Genomic DNA, 19,684 nt, shown 5'->3' on the forward strand with positions numbered 1-19,684 from the left:
CATTCATTGAAGTTTAGAAGAATGAATGGAAATCTCATAGAAACCTATAAAATTCTAACAGGACTGAATACAGTAAATGCAAGATGTTCCCAATGACTTGGGGGTTGGTAGTCGGGGAGCGGGGAGGGACATTCCAGAATTAGGTTCACAATTTAGGGATATGGGGTAGGCCATTTTGGACTGAGGTGAGGAGCAATTTCTTCACCCTATGGAATTCTCTGCTACAGAAAGTGGTTGAGGTCAAAACATTGAAAATTTTCAAGAAGGAGTTAAATAAATTTCTTGGGGCTAAAGGGATCAAAGATGTCGGGTGAAAGTGGGAATATGGCATTGAAATAAAGAATCAATGATCCTATTGAATTGGAGAGCAGGCTCAAAGAGTTGAAAGGCCTACACCTGTTATTATTTTCGATGTTTCAATGTTTAGTATCTTTCCTCTATCTCCATGTGGGGTCAGTCAGCACAGTTAGCTGGTTTGTAATGCAGAATGATGATAAGAGTACAGCTACAATTCCTGCACCAGCTGAGGTTATCACACAGGACTTTCCTTCTCAACCTCTCCCCTTGCCTGAGGTGTGGTGACGCTCAGGATAAACAACCATCAGTGTCTCTCTCTAATGAGAGAGTAGCCATCAGCCCTATGGTCCAATAGGAATATCGTGATTTTCTCTCTCCCTCTGTTAATTTATAATATTTCACAGGCCTCCAGCTTGATGTCTGTACCTGTGTTGTCATTTTCCATTGAGAAGATCAATACAAAATATTCATGAACAACTTTGCCATGACTTCTTGGCGCCCACTTAGATTGCTTTGTGTACAACTTTTAAAAAATCTTTGGATTTTTCTTTATTCTACCCGTTAGTATCTTTTCATATACTCTCTTTGCTTTTCTAATTTCCTTTTTAAGTTACCCCTTGCATTTTTTGTACTCTTTACAGGCCTTTGGCTTACTGAACTCTTGGTATCTGCTAGAAGCTTCTCTTTTCTTCTTAATCCTAATATTTACTAATCTTTTTGTAATTATTTGCTTTATTTTATAGTTCATCCAATCTTTTGACCTGCTGCATATCTTTGCACAATTACAGATCTCTTCTTTGAGTTTTACACTATTTATGACTTTTTTTGGTTAATCCCAATGACAGGTCCATCCTTCAGAATTGTTTTTATTGGTTAGAATGTTCCCATTCTATGCTTTCTGGAATATCCACTTAAATGCTTGACACTGTAATTCAAAACAGCACTCTTGAACCCATATTTCTGTCCCTTAAACTATATGCAAAATTTATGCCCAGAGACTCTAGCCACACTACCAGACATCAAAGACATCTCAGCGATGACTCCCAGATTACTCCAACCTCATGGCATCCGGGTAGCACACAAACCTACCAATGCACTGAAACAGCTACTGATGAACGTAAAGGACCCTGTACCAACAACCAGCAAAATCAAATGTCATTTACAAAATACCCTGCAAGGAATGCAACAAACACTACATCGGATAGACAGACAGAAAACTAACCACTAGAATACACAAGCACCAACTAGCCATCAAAAGACATGACCAGCTATCACTAGTATCCTAATATACTGACGAAGAAGTACTGGGTCAACACATCTATTGTAAGACAGGCTAAACAGAGACATGCACGGGAATTCCCAGAGGCCTGGCATTCAAACCGGAACTCCCTTAATAAACACATCAATTTGGACCCCATTTACCAACCTCTGAGAAAAAGAACCAGAAATGATATCACCCACCGTAATAGACCAAGACACATAAATAGAAAGTGGGACAGAACACCAGCACTTTAATGGAGGCTCACTGATGATGTTAGGAGAAAGTGAGAACTGCAGATTCTGGAGACCAAAGTTGAAAAATGTGATGCTGGAAAAACACAGCAGGCCAGGCAGCATCCCAGGAGCAGGAGAATCGACGTTTCGGGCATAAACTCTTCTTCAGGAAGATGATGTTACCTTGCATGGTGACAAAACGTCTGAGAACAAACCTACCAGCTCAGTGAGCAAACATACAACCTGAACTTCAACCTGAGCTACAAATTTTTTCAAAACTCGCAAACACCTATGTGCACAATACGCTCAAACTAGCCCGAAGATGGGAAACCAATGCCATCTGACTATGCACTACCCGTGAACAATTGTATTTCCAATATGAGTGCCTCAGGAAACAGGTATTACCAAGATATGTCAAGTACAATCCACTGCTCAACACTCCACAAGCCAGAAGAATAGCAGATGGAACAGCCGTAGAATGTTGCAAGAAATGATTAATGATGTCCGCAACCAACTCCATATATATATGAATGGGAAATTTTATGCCAAAAACTTTGTACACCAACGTGACTGAATGGACAAACACATTAGGGCCATCAGCATCAAACAACAGCAGACCAAGACAAAGAAAAAAACTAGCCCTACAAGAAAAACTAGATAAGATTGCACAAAAGACCAACACAGACAATTCAGATGCTTGGATTAAGAACTTGTTGGACCGAGCACTAACAGACATGGAAAAAGCTGTCCCCTAGTAAGGGGGATGAACTACAACTGCAGAGATGTGGACAAAAAGGACTTCCTAGCAACATTGGAGTCAACCCTGAAAGAAAATGGACTCACGGGAGAAACGCAGTAGGTGATCAGACAGACACTAACACCAACACTAAGCAGGAAGAAAGATGGGAACACCCTCAACTCACAGGAAAGAAAGCCCTAGAAGAACTCAGAAAAGACAGAAATACTGGCAGACAAAGGGCACATGACCGTCATCCTAAATAGAATGACATTGAAAAGGCGAAATGACTACGCACAGATACCGACACCAACACGTGGCGTTAGATCTGACTCCACAGCTAGAAAACCGTATCACTGAAGAAACTCTACAAATCAGGCGAAATTAACAAGACTGATCTGTAAAGAATGAAACCTGATGGATCCAACACAACCTGTTTCTATGGGTTACCTAAGGTACACAAACCAGGGATCCCCCTCAGACCCATAGTCTCACTCCCTGGCACACCAACATACAGACTAGCAAAGGGACTTCAATGCAAACTGAAATACCCAGTAGAAGACTCATGAAACTCCATCCACTCCGCCAAGAATCCCTGATCATCATCAGACACCAAGATAGAAGAGGACGAAGTCATGGTCTCCTTCAACATAACAGCCCTTTGGACATCAATTAACATCAGTCTGGCCAAGAAACACTAACCTCACTACTACACGAACCAATGATACAAATGCCAGAAAGCACCAACTTCATCAAAAAGTACGGCATCCTCAAGCTAGTAGAACTGTGCCTTACTACCCATGCCATCTTCAACAACAAGACTGACAAACAAATAAATGGGACACCCATGGGATCACCAGTATCGGGATTCTTAGCAGAAGTAGTGATGCAGAGACCAGAACGAACAGCCCTCCCTAAGATCCAACCCAAACTTTGGTCCACTATGTGGATGTCACCTTTATCATCATGAAACAGAACAAATTAGAAGAAACCTACAATGTCATTAACAACATCCTTACTTCATCAAAGGGGATGAGAACAACAACAGATGTCATCCCTTTCCTAGATGTCACAGTGTCACAGGGATGAACAGTCAATGGAGAACTGCAGACCAGAGATTACAGGAAAGCAACACAAACAGATCAGATACTCAACTACAGGAGCAATCACGCCAACACCCACAAATGGAGCTGCATCAGGACTTTATTTAAGTGGGCCACAATACATGGCAGCACCCAGGAACTATGAGCAGCATAAGAAAAATACAGATACAGTGTATTCAAGAACAACATTTCACCAATTCTTAAACAACAAACCCAAACGAGAAGGCACTACATACCCAGAGACTCTAGCCACACTACCAGACATCAAAAATGACTTGGAGATGATTACCAGACTACTCCAACCTCTTGGCACCATGGTAGCCCACAAACCTACCAACACACTGAAACAGCTCTTGATGAACGTAAAGGACCCTGTATGAAAACCAACAAATCAAATGTCATTTACAAAATACCCTGCAAGGATTGAAACAAACTTTACATTGGACAGACAGGCAGGAAGCTAGCCACCAGGATTCATGAGCACCAATTAGCCACCAAAAGGCATGACCAACTATCACTAGTATCCTTACATACAGACGAAGAAGGATACCACTTTGACTGGAACAACACATCCATCGTAGGGCAGGCTAAACAGAGACACGCACATGGAATTCCTAGAAGCCTGGCATTCAAACCAGAACTCCAATAACAAGCACATCGATTTGGACCCCATTTACCAACCTCTGAGAAAAAAAGAACCGGAAATGATATCACCCACCTTAACAGACCAAGACAGATAAATAAAAAGTGGGACAGAACACCATCGCTTCAACGGAGGCTCACTGATGATGTTACCTTGCATGGTGACAAAACATCTGAGAATAAACCTACCAGCTCAGAGAGTAAACGTACAACCCGAACTTTAACTTGAGCTAAAAACCTTCTCAAAAGTTGTCACTATTTCTTGCTCAATCCATTAAAGTCTCTCACTGTGTGCAAGGGTAACAGCATTCCAAGAAAAGGTGCAGGTAAGCTCCACAGCACAGCATTGAAGGGGAGAACTGCTTTGTAAGTGGGTCAGAAATGTGTCATGATGATGAGTGAGACTAGTACGTGTCTGATGCCAACCTCAGCACTGGGTGGAGGGATAGTATGGTGAGCAGTCACAACCTGTGGAGCATGCCCACTTGTTAGTGAATACTATACAATATGAAGGCCTGGAGGAGTGAGCAGCAAGCTCAAGTTGTCATGTTCCTGTTCTGACTTCAATGTTGGGAATTTTTGCTGTTTAGTTTCTCACCAGCACATGGGAGAATAGGAAAATGCATATCAATGAGGCATGATTTGGTACTAATGTATGAAAATAGATACAAACAATAATCTCACACCCACCACCACCACCACTCGACACTAGCCTCAATACTATAACGCTCTACCTCAAACCATTCGTCCAGATCTGACTATTCATGACACATGCAGAACCCACTGACATGATCCCAGCATGAAATTTCCCAAGCCTACTCTGCTCCTTCACCCAGTTACTTGCTGCTCTAATTCTCACTCGCCCACCTTCCACATTGCCCCCTCACCCACTTACTTACCACACTAGGCCCCCACCCATTTACCTGCCACCCTACTCCCACCCTCACCTGCCACCCTACTCCTTCATCCACTTGAATACTTATCTTGTTTCCCTAACCTATCAAAGTAGCTCTACAACTTAAAACCTTGGAAAATAGCAGTTATGGCTATAAAACAAAAGTAGTGTGTGACTTGGCCTCTTATATTTGTCCTAGAAATACTGGAAAATATCTCAATCAGGTGCACACTGCATGTCTTAAGAGGTCCCGTTTGAATGGCTGGGCAAGAAACACCGATTTCTGGGACAGGTTAAGGCAAATAGACTGGAATGGCAATCCAATATTGATAGTCAATTCTTGAAAGATTCAGCCTCACGTTTAAATCTCTCCAATCAGGTGTATACAGTACTGAAACAAAATTCCATTAAAGTCATAAATAATATTATCAGATCAGAGATATTTTGCAATAATTTGTGTTAGAAAATAATTATTGAGCACTGTAAAATTGTTTGTATTCATTTACTTCATCTGGAGTAATGCAGCCAACTTTAATGCAAGTGCAGAAAAATTTGAAAGTTCGCTAAGCCTCGTTTAGATACGTGAAGCAATTTCTTTGCAGTTTAATAAAATACAGCATTTTTCTGCTATCCACTATGGAAGTATAAGGAGCTCAAGAAAGTAGGCCATTTTCCTCCCTCTCTTCTACGCCAGCCTCCATGCCCCATCAACCCTATTGTCTAACTCTCAATTGGATAAGTCACTTGATGTGTCTTAAAAGATATGTTAATAATAGTTTGATTCTGTGTGGAAATTGGCAGGAAACATTGAAACCCACTACCAGGGAATCGTCCTCTGAGGGTCCTGTCAAATGCATGCCTTTGTTTAACCTGTTACTGATGTGAAATGGGGAGAATATAAAAGTTTTTTTTTGCTGGAGAAGGCACAAAGGACGTAAAGTAGATTTTGCCCTCCAGTCACCTTAAAATCATTAGCAAATTCTGTCAGTTGTCCAGTATCAAAAACCATTGACTGCTTTCGAAGTTATGCTGTGTCTCAAAGTATTCTTTTGTACTCGTGAACTTCATGACCCTATGTTTTACAAATGCAAAAACAATTCAGAGGCCTCTGGTTATTGTAGCACAAAACAGGAAAGCCTACTGTGATTTGTTTAAGACGAGTGAGTCTCATTTATGAAAAATCTGTTCATGAAACAAATTTGTCTTCCCACAACAATGTGTGAAATGCATTGCAGTGGGTTAGATGTACATTTTGAGTTTCCTTGCAAAGAATTCAGTTAATTGTCATTAAGGCATAATAGCACAGCAATGAGTCAAAGAGAGGAAGAGGTTTGGGCTGTCATTGGATGCTGTCTCAGTTTTTACATTTGGGTTCAGGATAGGTTGTGAATTGTTGTTTTTGGCAGTCTGGATTCTTCAGGCTTGCAGTTTGGCTCAAGTATAGAGCATTGAAATGAAACAGCTTATTCCTGCCTTTGCAGCACGGGGTGCCTGAGAGGCCAGCATCGGACAGGCTGAGACTTAAGTAACTTAAACTTTGTGTATATTATTTTAGTGTAATAACATATATCAGATGTTGTTCACCAGGGCAGAAGCTTGAGGCTTTAACTGGTTAAAAAAACTGATGGCAAATAAAATTTTCCAGCAACTCAACCCAGTTCATAATTAGCGGCCTAGTTATTTAAAAATTACAATGATCATTCATTAAAAAGGCTCCCTGAAATCTCACCAGCTCTGACAGAATGCAGGTTCGGCCCTGGTTAATTTGTCTCTTGTGCAACTAATTATATTAATTTGTGAGTGACTGCCTTGAACAAAGGTGATTTTTCTTTCTAATTTTATAACTACGTTGAAATGGAAACTTAAAATATCTAGCAACAATTAACACAAATAATATTGCTTAATTGCCCTGGCAATCCATTCAACAATGACTTCACTAAAGAATCCATTTTCTTTCAGAACACAATATGGTTTTATTTTCCTAAATATTCGTACAGCCACTAAATTTGAGGCAGAATGGGAGAGTATGTTCCCTTGTTTGGCATCAACTTATTTAATAAATTAAGATCAATGAGTTGAAATCATAAAGTTAATATATCTGTGAAAATTATCTGGTGGTCAAGACAACTTTCCTTAAAACTGAACCTGAGAAACACAATGATATAAACTTTTAATTGTATTAACCCATGGAATGAATGTAACCTCTTTCAGCAATTGGGCCTCTTATAGGCAGGGATTCAAATTAAGAGCAGATATGTTCCAATGTCACTCTGATGCCTATTACATTTTGTCAAATGCTTCAGCTGCATCTTTCTGTCTATGTTTTTGAAATGCACTGTACTTTAACAAGGATATATTGGACTTGGAAGCAGTAAAACCTAGGTTTACCAGAATTAGATTTCAGGGGTTAAGCTATAAAGAGAGATTATGTAAATTGGGACTGTTTTACCGAGAATTTAGAAAGTTAGGGGTAATGCGATCGAAGTCTTCCCTATACTAACATGAAAATACAGGGTCGATAAAGATAAACCATTTCCACAGATTGGAGTTTCTGGAACTACAGTCATTGTCTGAGAATTAGGGCCAGATTGTTCAGGAGAAATATTAGGAAGCATTTCTACACACAAAGGGTGGTAGATGTTTGGAACTCTGCCACAAATGAGAGTGGATGCTGGATCAGCTGTTAATATTAAAGATGATGCTTGTTTAGCAATTATATTAAGGGATATGGGCCAAAGATAGGTACATGGAGTTAGGTAAGAGATCAAATATGATCTGGCTGGCACGATGACTCAGTGGTTAGCACTGCTGCCTCATAGCGCCAGGGACCCAAGTTCGATTCCGGTCTTGGACGACTGTCTGTGTGGAGTTTGCACATTCTCCCCATGTCTGTGTGGGTTCCCTCTGGGTGCTCCGGTTTCCTCCCACAATCCAAAGATGTGCAGGTTAGATGAATTGGTCATGCTAAATTGCCCATATCCAGGGGTGAATATGGGGAATGGGTCTAGGTGGGTTACTCTTTGGAGGGTCAGTATGGACTTGTTGGGCCAAAGGGCCTGTTTCCATACCATAGGGAAGTTAATCTAATCTCATTGAATAGTGGAAATGGGCCAAGGGACAGAATGGCCTACTCCTCTCCCCATGCTCCTTGGTTCATACTGAGCACGAAAGGATCAGAGGCCCTGTGTAATGGGTCTCCACACCTTTTTATCACTGCTTTGTGCTTGGAAAATAGGGACAAAACAGATGCAAATTATGCCCCACATGCTGCAGCGTAATTAGAAACTCACGTCACTCGTACCATTCAACATTGAGGTTTTTGAAAATGCTTGAATGTGTACCACAGATTGTAATTTGCAATATTTCCTGTAATGCATTCTTCTGATTGTAAAGAGATGACAGGTCAATGTGACTAACTTCCTTATGGAAATTTTCTAATTAAAATAAAAACCCATAGGAACTCAGATGGAGGACAGATCAATAGATTTAGAGATGATGAATTATGCAACTGAGCTGAAAATATTGAATAAAAATTAATTGTGTTAACTGTAGAGTACTGTGCATTGTTTAAACAAATTGGTCAAATCATAAGTACACAGAGAATGAAATTACATTCCTACAGGGAAACATAGAAAGCCACTTTCAATGTCTAGACAAATGGCAAAGCAATTAAAATGCGAATAGAATTTTGGGGTATACAGCCAGAATACCATAGAGAATCTTTAGCTTGTGCTAGGTTTACAGTGCACTGTTGTGAACATTGCATTCAAATTTGGTCATCATCTGACAAGAACAGATATGTAAGTATTGAAGAGAAAAGAGTAACATAGATGATGTCAAGTGACATTCCTTAAGGAGCCATCTATTTCAAAGTATTATTTTCCTTGTCTCTCTTTTTATCTCCATCTTCAGAGAGATCAAAGTCATCTTTATGCAATGCATTTGATGTCCTCTTAAATCATCTCAACAAGCCAAAGAATTGCTCTTAGGTAGAGTTTTGAAGCAAACAACTTTCATCTAATTACCTTTCATCTAAATACCTTTTCATAAACTTGTAGGGATACAGTTAAGGCAGGTGACAGGATATAGGAGGCACCTTCTCCACAAAGGCCCCTTCATTGGCTGCCATTGGACCTATCACTGTTCAGAGCTACCCAGGGTCAGCAGCTCAAAAGCCTAAGCAGCAGCACTGACACATCACAAAGCCTTTCTATGCCCCCACCTGTTTCCCAGCCTATTGTCAAGGAAATGGTAAGGTTTAGCTTTGTATTTTAAAATCCTTTTTTATGGTTGATGACAGTCTATGAGCCTGGAAAAAGACTGGACAGGGATAAAATTGTATCTGAGAAAAGGACACCTAGAAAGTACAGGATCGAATGGCAAAAGAGCATAAAGCAAATATGGGGAAGAAGTTCTGAAGACAAGTTGTGTGTCATAGAGGAACTGTATCAACAAATGCAAACTAATGTAAATGTACATGAGTAACAAAATGAATCTGAAGATTGGGACAGGGATTATGAGGATGAGCAAGTCAAACTTATAAATATGGTGTTGAAAAAGTCATGATACTGAATAGATATTTCTCACTTTTCATTTCAATGATTAATAAAGATGAAATGAATTGATTGCAAGAATTTGAGGGATATTATAAAACATTTCTCCAAAAGTTAAATTTTAAGGGATATCATAAAAAGAGAGAGAAGTCAAAGAGCTTAGACAGGGAATTCTGCAACTTATGTAGTGACTGAAATCAGATACTTGCAATGTATAGATGTGGAAGTAGGTGGTCTCCTTTTTGATAGGAAGCTCATCTGCACATAAAGTATAACATCAAGTTTGCAAATGGTCTAGTTCAGCATCAGAAAGAGGGATTGATTTCATATCTAGAGAATAGTGTTTGCAGAGAGAACTAAAAATAATGGACTGAATTTTCCTGGGCTGATGGAGGCAAGATTGGAGGCAGGGTGAAAGGGGCAAAGTAGTGGAAGGTCACTTTGGTACATCTCCCAGCACACAACCTGATCCAAGGTAATTTCTCAGAGGCAGGTGAGAACAGGTTTAATAGGGGCGGACAGCCGATTACACTCTTCTTTCAATGGCACTGAGTGTCGTACCCTCTGGGTGGGGGAATAGTGACAGAAAGCTCCATGTTTCAATGACAGGGTTTTAGGAATTAAAGGCCACAACTGTGTCTGAAGGCTATTGGAAAAGTTGAACCCGATTGCTGTACTGGCTTCAAACATTTTTATTTACAGATTTCTCTTTGTTTTGATGCTTTAAAGGAATGTAGATGCTACTGGCAAGGCCAATATTTGTTGCCCATCTCTAATTAACTTTAAACTGGGTGAAATAGCTTCATCAGTCAGAGTTTAATTAGGAATCAATCACTTTACTGTGGATCTAGAGTCATATTTAAGTCAGTAAAGCATGGCAAATTTCCTTCCTTAAAGCACATTATGAATTTAGATAGATTTTTTTATAACAATTGGTGATAGCTTCATGATAAATTCTAGGTTGGTGCCACTGAGTTGGCCTGTCTGCTTCAGCAGCATTGATATCTCCTGGTGTGACTGCCCACAATCTTGTGCTGGTTAGGTCTCTAGCCTCAGAAAGCTGCTCATTGTTCTTAATAGGAGATTGATGCCCAGAAGGCTGTACAGCAGTTGCACTGATAATAGGGACATCCTGTGGACAACCATAATCTCAGCTTTCTGTTGCCCACCAAAACATCCCACTCAGTGACTTTGGCCTTCTCAATAATTAGATGGAGGAGACCTTGGGAAAATAATACTGAAACAGAAATGGTGAAGGAGCTAAAACAGATTGTTGTGAAGTATAGCTGGGTCTTACCTGCATTTGGTGGAGCACTGATCTGTTTTTGGACTATGTTACCAAACAGCAGCATACTAGAGAGAAATAGGAGGTCCCCAAGGGTATACTTCTTCACAGAACGTGGATGCAGTTGACAAGGTCAGCATGAATTGATTTTCATGCCATCTTAGAGATTAGGTAAGGGTTAACCACATTGCGCTGGGCCTGCAGTCACATATAGACTGAGCTAGGTAATGACAGCAGACTTCCTTAAAGAAACTTAGTGATCCAGATGTGTTCTTACAATAATCAATTATACTTTCATGGTCACTATTGCTGAGATTATGGGTGGAATCTTACAGAAACCTGAATGACATGGACTATGGCGAGAAATCAGAGAGAATGATCTGAGAAGTTGGGTGAGGCCCTTCTTGAGGTCGGGGCAATCGTCACATTTTCAAACAGAATTCTGAGCATCAACATGTGATTCTTACTTGGCACCAGCAAGCTATTTATTAATGCTTGTTGTCATTTTCATTTATGTGCAGCTTCCCATCCTACTACTCAAACAGAGGAAACTGGATATCAAAAATTCCTGAAGCAAACTCAGAGCAGGTACCTGGTGATTTCAGCTCTTTGCTTGCTCCTCTAGACCACCATCTTGGACACCTAGGAACAATGTCTCAGGGCACGTGAGGGCACCAACATGATTACCCACACATCGACAGGTGCTGCATCCAATATCTGGCAGAACCTCAGGAGGTACCTTCTTTGATCCATTTTCAGGATTCTCTGAACTTTAAATCTGGACTTCAAGGTGCATTGGCAACTACCATTCAAATGCTGCAGCAGGGATATTTTGGTCAAGGGGCCAGCACCCAGCTTATAGGTTGAACTAGGCTGCATCTCAGGGCTGTTCACTTGCTCTCTTCGCACTTACTCACATTGAGCCTACCTGCATGCTCACAGCCTTCTTTCCACAGTTACATGGGACATAATTTATAGCTTTGATAAGGGTCAGTTAAGTCTTGTGCTGGGGTGAAATCCAGATTGAAGGCATTCAAACATGGAGTGGTGGGGACATTGTGAATGGGTTTGGGAGGCACCAATGCATTCAAGCACTTATATTGCATTAAAGATTACATTGCAGACATTTGTACAAGTGGCTCTGTCAGAATTTCAAGCACTTCTGAAATTTAAATTTAAATGTAAAAAATACAGTTTGCACTGTGTTTTCATGTGACATTGTTTATTCAGATTTGTTTGGCTTCCTAAACAGGCTTTAAACTATAAGCGAGTTGTGTAATTTTATTTTAGGATAATATTTTAGGCTTCACAAAGTATTTTAATTACCGTTTTTCTTTAAATGACTTTAATCATCTTAACAGATCTTCATATATGAAGCCACATGAAAACATTGAGCAGGTGGTATTTTCAGTAAAAGTGATTTGAATTTCTACAGAGACAAATACGTAATGGTGTGATTATGAGGAAGCTGGAGATAGGACAGTGGGTTGTGAGGATAGATCAATTACAGTAATAACTGTAATCAGAATAATTAGATAACAAAACATCCAGAAATGAAAGGGTAGGAATAGAAAAGTGAACATGAAATTACAAAAGCAATCTCCTGTTTAGTTAACCTTATTGAATTATTTGAGGCAAAAAGGGTGGATAAGGGCAGTATGGTTCATATGGTATTTCATGGACCTTCAGAAGACCTGCAAAAAATTAACAATAAGATACTCAAAACTAAGGTCAGGGTATGTTGAGTCAGGGGCTAGATAACAAAATGAATTGTACAAAACTGGAGGGTAGGAGTTAAGTAAAGTCTGTTAGAGTTACAGAGAGTGGTAGTGGTGTCTTGTAAAAATCTTTGCTGGGACTACTGCTATTCGATATCCCTGAAAATGATTTTGATATGTTGACATTTGGTATGTTGAAGATATAGCTAAAAATGTGGTGAAGTGGGTATTGAAAGGGATAAATTGCAAGTAAAGTTCAATTAAATGATGCTGGGGTGTTCATTATGATAGGGGAGAAGATAAAATGTCAGGGTAAACTAGCTAGTAATATGAGAAGATTGCAAGAGCATATTTATATATATAAAAGATAAGAGTGGACATTAAACTGCTGGAAAATGAAGCTGGAGAAGTAGAAACGGTGAACAAAGAAATAGCGGAAAAACTGAATCAGTACTTTGCATCGGTTTTCACAGTGGAAGACACCAGCAGCATACCAGAATTTTAAGAGATTAAGGATGCAGACAGTGTAGCGGCCATCACCAAGAAAAAGGTGAGGGTGAAACTGGTGACTAATGGCATTCCGCAGGGGTCAGTGTTGGGACCACAACTATTCACGTTATATACTAACAACCTAAATGAAGAAACTGAGAGTATTCTTGCTAAGTTTGCAGATGACACAAAGATAGATGAAGGAGGGGAGGCTGGAAAAGGACTTGAACAGGCTGGAAGAGTGGGCAAAGAAGTGGTAGTTGGAATACAATGTTGGAATACAATGAGATTACACACTTTGGTAGGAAGAATAGGGATGTTCTTCAAAATGGCAGGGCTGAGCCCAGTACCTGTCCATTCTTGTTGGTTTTCTTTCTGCTTTTTCTTTAAAGCTGAGAGAGTGATTGGTGAAGGAGGAGGCTTCTGGTGGCAGTAGCAGCAATGCCAGGAAACTCCAGGGACAGCTCCACCCCAGCCCGAGTTCTCTCAGCAAGCGAAGAGCAGGTCCTCGGTTGACCCCCATGCCCAGACTCCCAGGATGTTGCTGGGGGGTGGGGAGGGTTTCAACTCCGCAACAGTGAAGAAACAATACTACATTTCCACATTAGGAAGTTTTGTGACTTGGCAAGTTACTCGGATGTGCTGACTGCCCTAGTTCATCTAGGTAATAGAAGTCATGAGTTTGGAGAGTTGTGTCATAGGAGGCTTAGAAAGTTACTCCTATTCATCTTGAAGATAGAACACTTTTGTAGCAATGCAATAGCAGTGAAAGAAAATAATGCTTCAGATAGTGGATCGGCTGCAAATCAAGTGGGGGGCTTTTTTTTAGATTAGATTAGATTAGATTACTTACAGTGTGGAAACAGGCCCTTCGGCCCAACAAGTCCACACCAACCCGCCGAAGCGCAACCCACCCATACCCCTACATGTACCCCTTTTTACCTAACACTACAGGCAATTTAGCATGGCCAATTCACCTGACCTGCACATCTTTGGACTGTGGGAGGAAACCGGAGCACTCGGAGGAAACCCACGCAGACACGGGGAGAATGTGCAAACTCCACACAGTCAGTCGCCTGAGTCGGGAATTGAACCCGGATCTCTGGTGCTATGAGGCAACAATGCTAACCACTGAGCCACCAAGCCGCCCTGAGCTTTGTCCTGGATGCTGTCGAGTTTCTTGAAGTTCTTGAAGAAACAGGTGGAAACCATTCTATCATAATACTCATTTGTGTATTATGGATGGTGGAGTGACTTTGGCTGTCAGCAGTTGAGTTACTAGCCTCAAAATTCCCATTCTTTGGTCTTCTCTTGTAACCATAGTCATTATAGGGCTTGTCCAGTTAAATTTCTCATCATGTTGATGTAGAGAACTCAGTCTTGGTAATCCTGTTGTATATAAAGGGAGGAGGTTAGATGTTCCTTAATGGAAATGGTTGTTGCCTGGCACTTGCTTGATACTTGAACATTGCTCATCATTTATCAACCTAAACTAGTTTCATTTATACCTTCTCGGAATCTTGAAAGCACACATGAGAAACAAAGGAATAAAGGGATAGAAAGGAAAAGTATTGTCACAGTTAATTAAGTAGGAAGTGGCTTATAGACAGTATAAACTCCATCATAAATGGAGTTCTATAGATTCTATGTAATTCTAAAAAGTAATACAGAAGCATTAAATTACTCAACTGTTTAAATAAATGTTACTTCAGAACCAGAGAACATAAATTCTAAATTATAGGAATGTAAATGTGAAACAGATATTAGGAGGTATTTCCCTCAGAAAAAAATATAAAATGGAATGAGGTGGAAGGTCAAAAACGCTAAGATTTTTAAAAATATTTTGGTTATTCTAAAGTATTAAAGAGAGCTTTTGAGAAATCAACCTTTTTGAAGAGAATTGAATAGAGTGGTGTTACAGAGCCAAATACCATGTGAGCATTAAACCAGTCATAGTAATTCTTCAGCTGTGATTGAGAAAAAGCAATGTGTAGCTACATCTTGAGGAATAGCATTGATAAAGTTCCAGAAGGAAAAAAACTAATGTAATTCTTAGACATGTTGCACTTTTTGCTAGTTCCAAGAACTAGCATGATAATCACTGCATAGAACAAATCCAAAGTCAAAACTATAGTAACAAGACTTCATAAAGTTGAACACATAACCAAGGATTGAAGGTAAATAAGTGTATTCTTTATCAAATCACCAAAGTATGTCTCTTATTTGAAGCAAAAATCCTGTAAAAGTTTTGTTAGCACACTACACAAATTAAATTATTCATCTGTTGTTCTTATGCATTAAATATTTCCAAGAACTGGTTAATTCTTATTCAAGGTAACAAGCAAGTGCCTGCAATCCTTGGGATGAGATAGGATCAACTATCCAATAAATTGGTCTCTTGGCAGTATCTTATAAGGCAATCTTATTTTGGACCTTCAACTGCTTCTGTCATATTTTACAATTGCTTGTTCTCCATCAAATGTGGAGTGGGATATTTCCCGTTTTAGTTGTTGCTTTACAGATTGTATCTATCATTGAACTAAATAGCTAAGCTTTCATATGTAGCAACTCAAATGTTGCATGAATGATCACTTGAGCTGTAATCAGGTATTTTAAACTCACCATGAAGCACCCAGAAACTCTCAGCTGGACATATGCTAGCCACTATTTTACACTGATTGACTAAAACTATTTTTTTCTTATAGTATGGGATTTAAAATTTCTTTCTTCTGTTTCAGACATTGATTACTGTAATTCATGGGAACATATGAACAGAAATAAACTATTTAGTCCCTTGACACTCTTCTACAATTTAATTGGTTGATTTGTGTCTTAACTCCAGTTTTTTGCAGGAGGAGAAAAAGCATCAAACTAATGGCCTTGAGCATGGTTCCTTCTGTTTTTAATCTTTAGCACAGTTTCGGTTAAAACAACAAAATACCATTTCACATTTGTATCTTCCATCTGCTAGTTTAAGTGACGATGTAATTTCTACAGTATGAAGTAAAGTTTGGCTCATGTTTAAGTATTACCTTTACAGAATTAAATTTTGAAACAGCTGACGATTATATATCCACAAAGGTTTCTCTTAAGATTGTGATATATCTAGCAGCTTCCATCTCCCTAAAGGCAAGTCAGTGGTGCCGACTGCTAAGGATACCTGGAGGTCATGGTCCCTGAATGTGCTGGTAAATCCATTTGCTATTTAGAAAAGGAAGATGATTGATTTTATCTTGGCAGAAATCAAATCTGTTGGAATGGATGGACGCAAACCATTATGTAGTGAGTCTAGACTTCAAACTGTGTTCAGGAAAGCTTCAAGAAGTGGCAACAGTTTGACAGAGAAGAAATATACATGGATTAAAGAGACTTGCGTGTGGCTAAGTAATATGCAGACTGATGTGAAGATAGCATGTTATTTTTGACTTGATTATTCGTCACCAAGTTGTTATAATAAATAAAGGATAATTTAGCGATTTTTGCGAAAATTTGTAGCTCACGTCGATGATAAATATGTAGGTTAGCTCACTGAGCTGGAAGGTTTGTTTTCAGATGTTTTGTCACCATACTAGGTAACATCAATGAGAGTCTCTGGTGAAGTGCTGCTGGTATGTCCCGCCTCTCTATTTATAGGTCTCGGTTACTTAAGGTGGGTGATGTGGTTTCCAGTTCTTTTATTTGTTTTCAAGGGAAGGTAGATAGGATCTAAATCGATATGTTCATTGATGGAGTTCTGGTTAGAATGCCATGCCTCTAATAATTCTCATGCGTGTCTTTGTTTCACCTGTCCTAGGATGTGTATGTTGTCTCAGTCACAGTGGTGTCCTTCTTTGTCTGTATGTATAGAAACTAATGAGAGTGGGTCATGTCTTTTGGTGGCCAGTTGGTGTTCATATATCCTGGTGGCAAGTTTCCTGCTAGTTTGTCCGATGTAGGGTTTTTTTACAGTTCTTGCATGGTATCTTGTAAATGAGGTTATTTTTCATTTCTAAACCAATGTAAAATGTACAACAGTAAAGTTACTCCAGTAGTAGATTCAATTGTGATTACTTCAATTGTAATTATTAATGTCGTATAAGGCATTCTTTCATTTAGTAATGGTAAACTATATTGTGATCTGTGCCCAGGAAACAAGCCAAGGTGACATTTTACATGGAACTCCAACATTAGAGCAATGAAATGGTCTGTCAAGAAACTCTTGGTCAAGGTGGTCTTGGATCTATTTCTAATCAACAGGATTGCAGGTCACTAACATTACTGTAACATTCTAGATAGGAGCAGCTACTGTCTGAAGCATGAGTGGATAGCTTTACCACAGCATGTAGAAAGAAGAGTGAAGCAGTAAGTTAATGATCAAATATCAACATAAAATCTTCGATTTCTATTTGCATTGAAGCAAAATTAAACAATAATTACCATTGCAAATAAAAATCCTTTTAATTACTATCTGATTATCACAGTTTTTACTATTTGCAATGACTAGGACACATTATTTTGTTAGCCCAAGTGACTGACTATTGTTTATGGTAATGATTCTGAAGGGTCTAATGTTACATTTGCTTCGTCTATTCTACATATAGCTTGTTGGTGGAGACAAGGAATTCTACTCTAACTTTCAGAAGGAGCAGATATACCTGTACTAGCTCCCTAAAATCCTAGTAATTATGACTGACCAAATATAGGTGTATTTATTGCAATAATGCAATAAACCTTTGTATTATGTAAGGACACTACCTTTTCTGTAGTTACTCTACAGTGATGTATCCTTGATCACTAATCGCTTGACAGTCAAAAACAAAGACAAAGAAGAATTGGCAGAATGAACTATCTCAAAACACCCTTACCCAGTATTGATAGAAGTAGCAAATACTACAAAATACCAGAAGAGGTCATTTGGAAAAACACCACACTGACCAATTGTGTGCACTGTCACCAAGACATGTCTGTGAAGCATCAGACACAAACATTTACCTATTGTTTTGCTGATCCGCCATGGCAACAGATGACAAAGGAGGAGGAAGATGATAATGCTGTTGTTGCAGCAATGGTGATGCTGTGATAATGTAGTTAGATTAGCAATCCAGAGGCCCAGGCTAATACCTTGGAACATGGGTTCAAATCCTTCCTTGGCTGCTGGCGAAATTTAAGTAGCAAATGACATTGTTTACAAATAAAATCCAAAATTAAAACTTAGTCTCAATGATAACTTCATGGTACCATCATCAATTGTTGTAAAAAAAAACTTGATCACGAATGTCTCCATTTAGAAGCACCCTCTCACCACCATTTAAATTTAGAAGGTTTTCAACAAATGAGCCAACATGGGGGTGTCTAATCCTCATTCCCTATAGGAAAGCCTCTTGGGCAGTTGTCTAGGGCCTCAAAGCTGGCATGAGGCTTTAAAAGCTTAAATTGGCTAATTGCCACTTCGCAGCTAATAATCCTGTAAATCTCATGGACAGAAGACTGACTAGTTAATAGGAAGCAGAGAGTTGCAATAAATGGGTCTTTTTCAGACTGGGACAAAGTCATGTGTGATGTGCTATAAGGGTCAGTACTAGAACCTCAACATTTTACAATTTGTATAAATGATTTTAATGAACTGATTGAAGGTGTAGTCACTAAACTTGCTGATGACACAATGACAGGATAGGTAGGTTAGTTGTGATCATGCCCCTATCTACATCAACAGAGCTGAGGTAGAGAAGGTCAAGAGCGTCAAGTTCCTCAGAGTGACGATATCCAGCAGGCTGTGTTGGACCTATCATGTAGATGTGATAGTCAAGAAGGTACAGCAGTGCCTCTTCTTCCTCAGGTATCTTAGGAAATTCAGCACATTCATTAGGACCCTCACCAACTTTTATAGAAAACATACTATCTGGGTACATAATAGATTGGTATAGCAACTGCTCTGGCAGTTGCTATAAAAAAACTACAGAAGATTGTGTGCACAACCCAGACCATCATGGAAGCCAACCTCCCAGCCATGGACTCCACTTACACTTCTCATTACCACAAAAAGGCTGCCAACATCATCAAAACCCGCTCCCACCCGGGGAATACTCTCCTACAGCCTCTTCCATCAGGCACAAGATACAGAAGCTTGAACACTCAGACCAATGGGTTCAAGAACAGCTTCTTCCCTGAAATTATTAGACTGTTGAATGGACTGTCTAACTTCATATAATGTTGATCTTGATAATGTTGATCTTGCTTTTTGCACCACCTTTGCAGTTGTATGCCTTGCTCTGTCTAAGCACCCAATGTCTATATGTCCTTGTTTGCTATGATCTGTTTGTGCTGCTTGCAAAACAAAGGTTTTCACTGTACTTAGGTACATCTGACTACAAAAAAATCAAATCAAATCCAAAGAGGACATTAGGAAAATACTAGATAGGGGTTAAGTGAGTGAGCAAAGATCTGGCAAATGAAGTACCACATGGCAAAGTGGGAAATCAACCATTTTGGCAAA

The sequence above is a fragment of the Chiloscyllium plagiosum genome, unplaced genomic scaffold (assembly GCF_037043375.1).
Source record: "Chiloscyllium plagiosum isolate Xiang-an unplaced genomic scaffold, Cpla_swu_hap1 HiC_scaffold_9, whole genome shotgun sequence".
Classification (NCBI taxonomy): Eukaryota; Metazoa; Chordata; class Chondrichthyes; order Orectolobiformes; family Hemiscylliidae; genus Chiloscyllium; species Chiloscyllium plagiosum.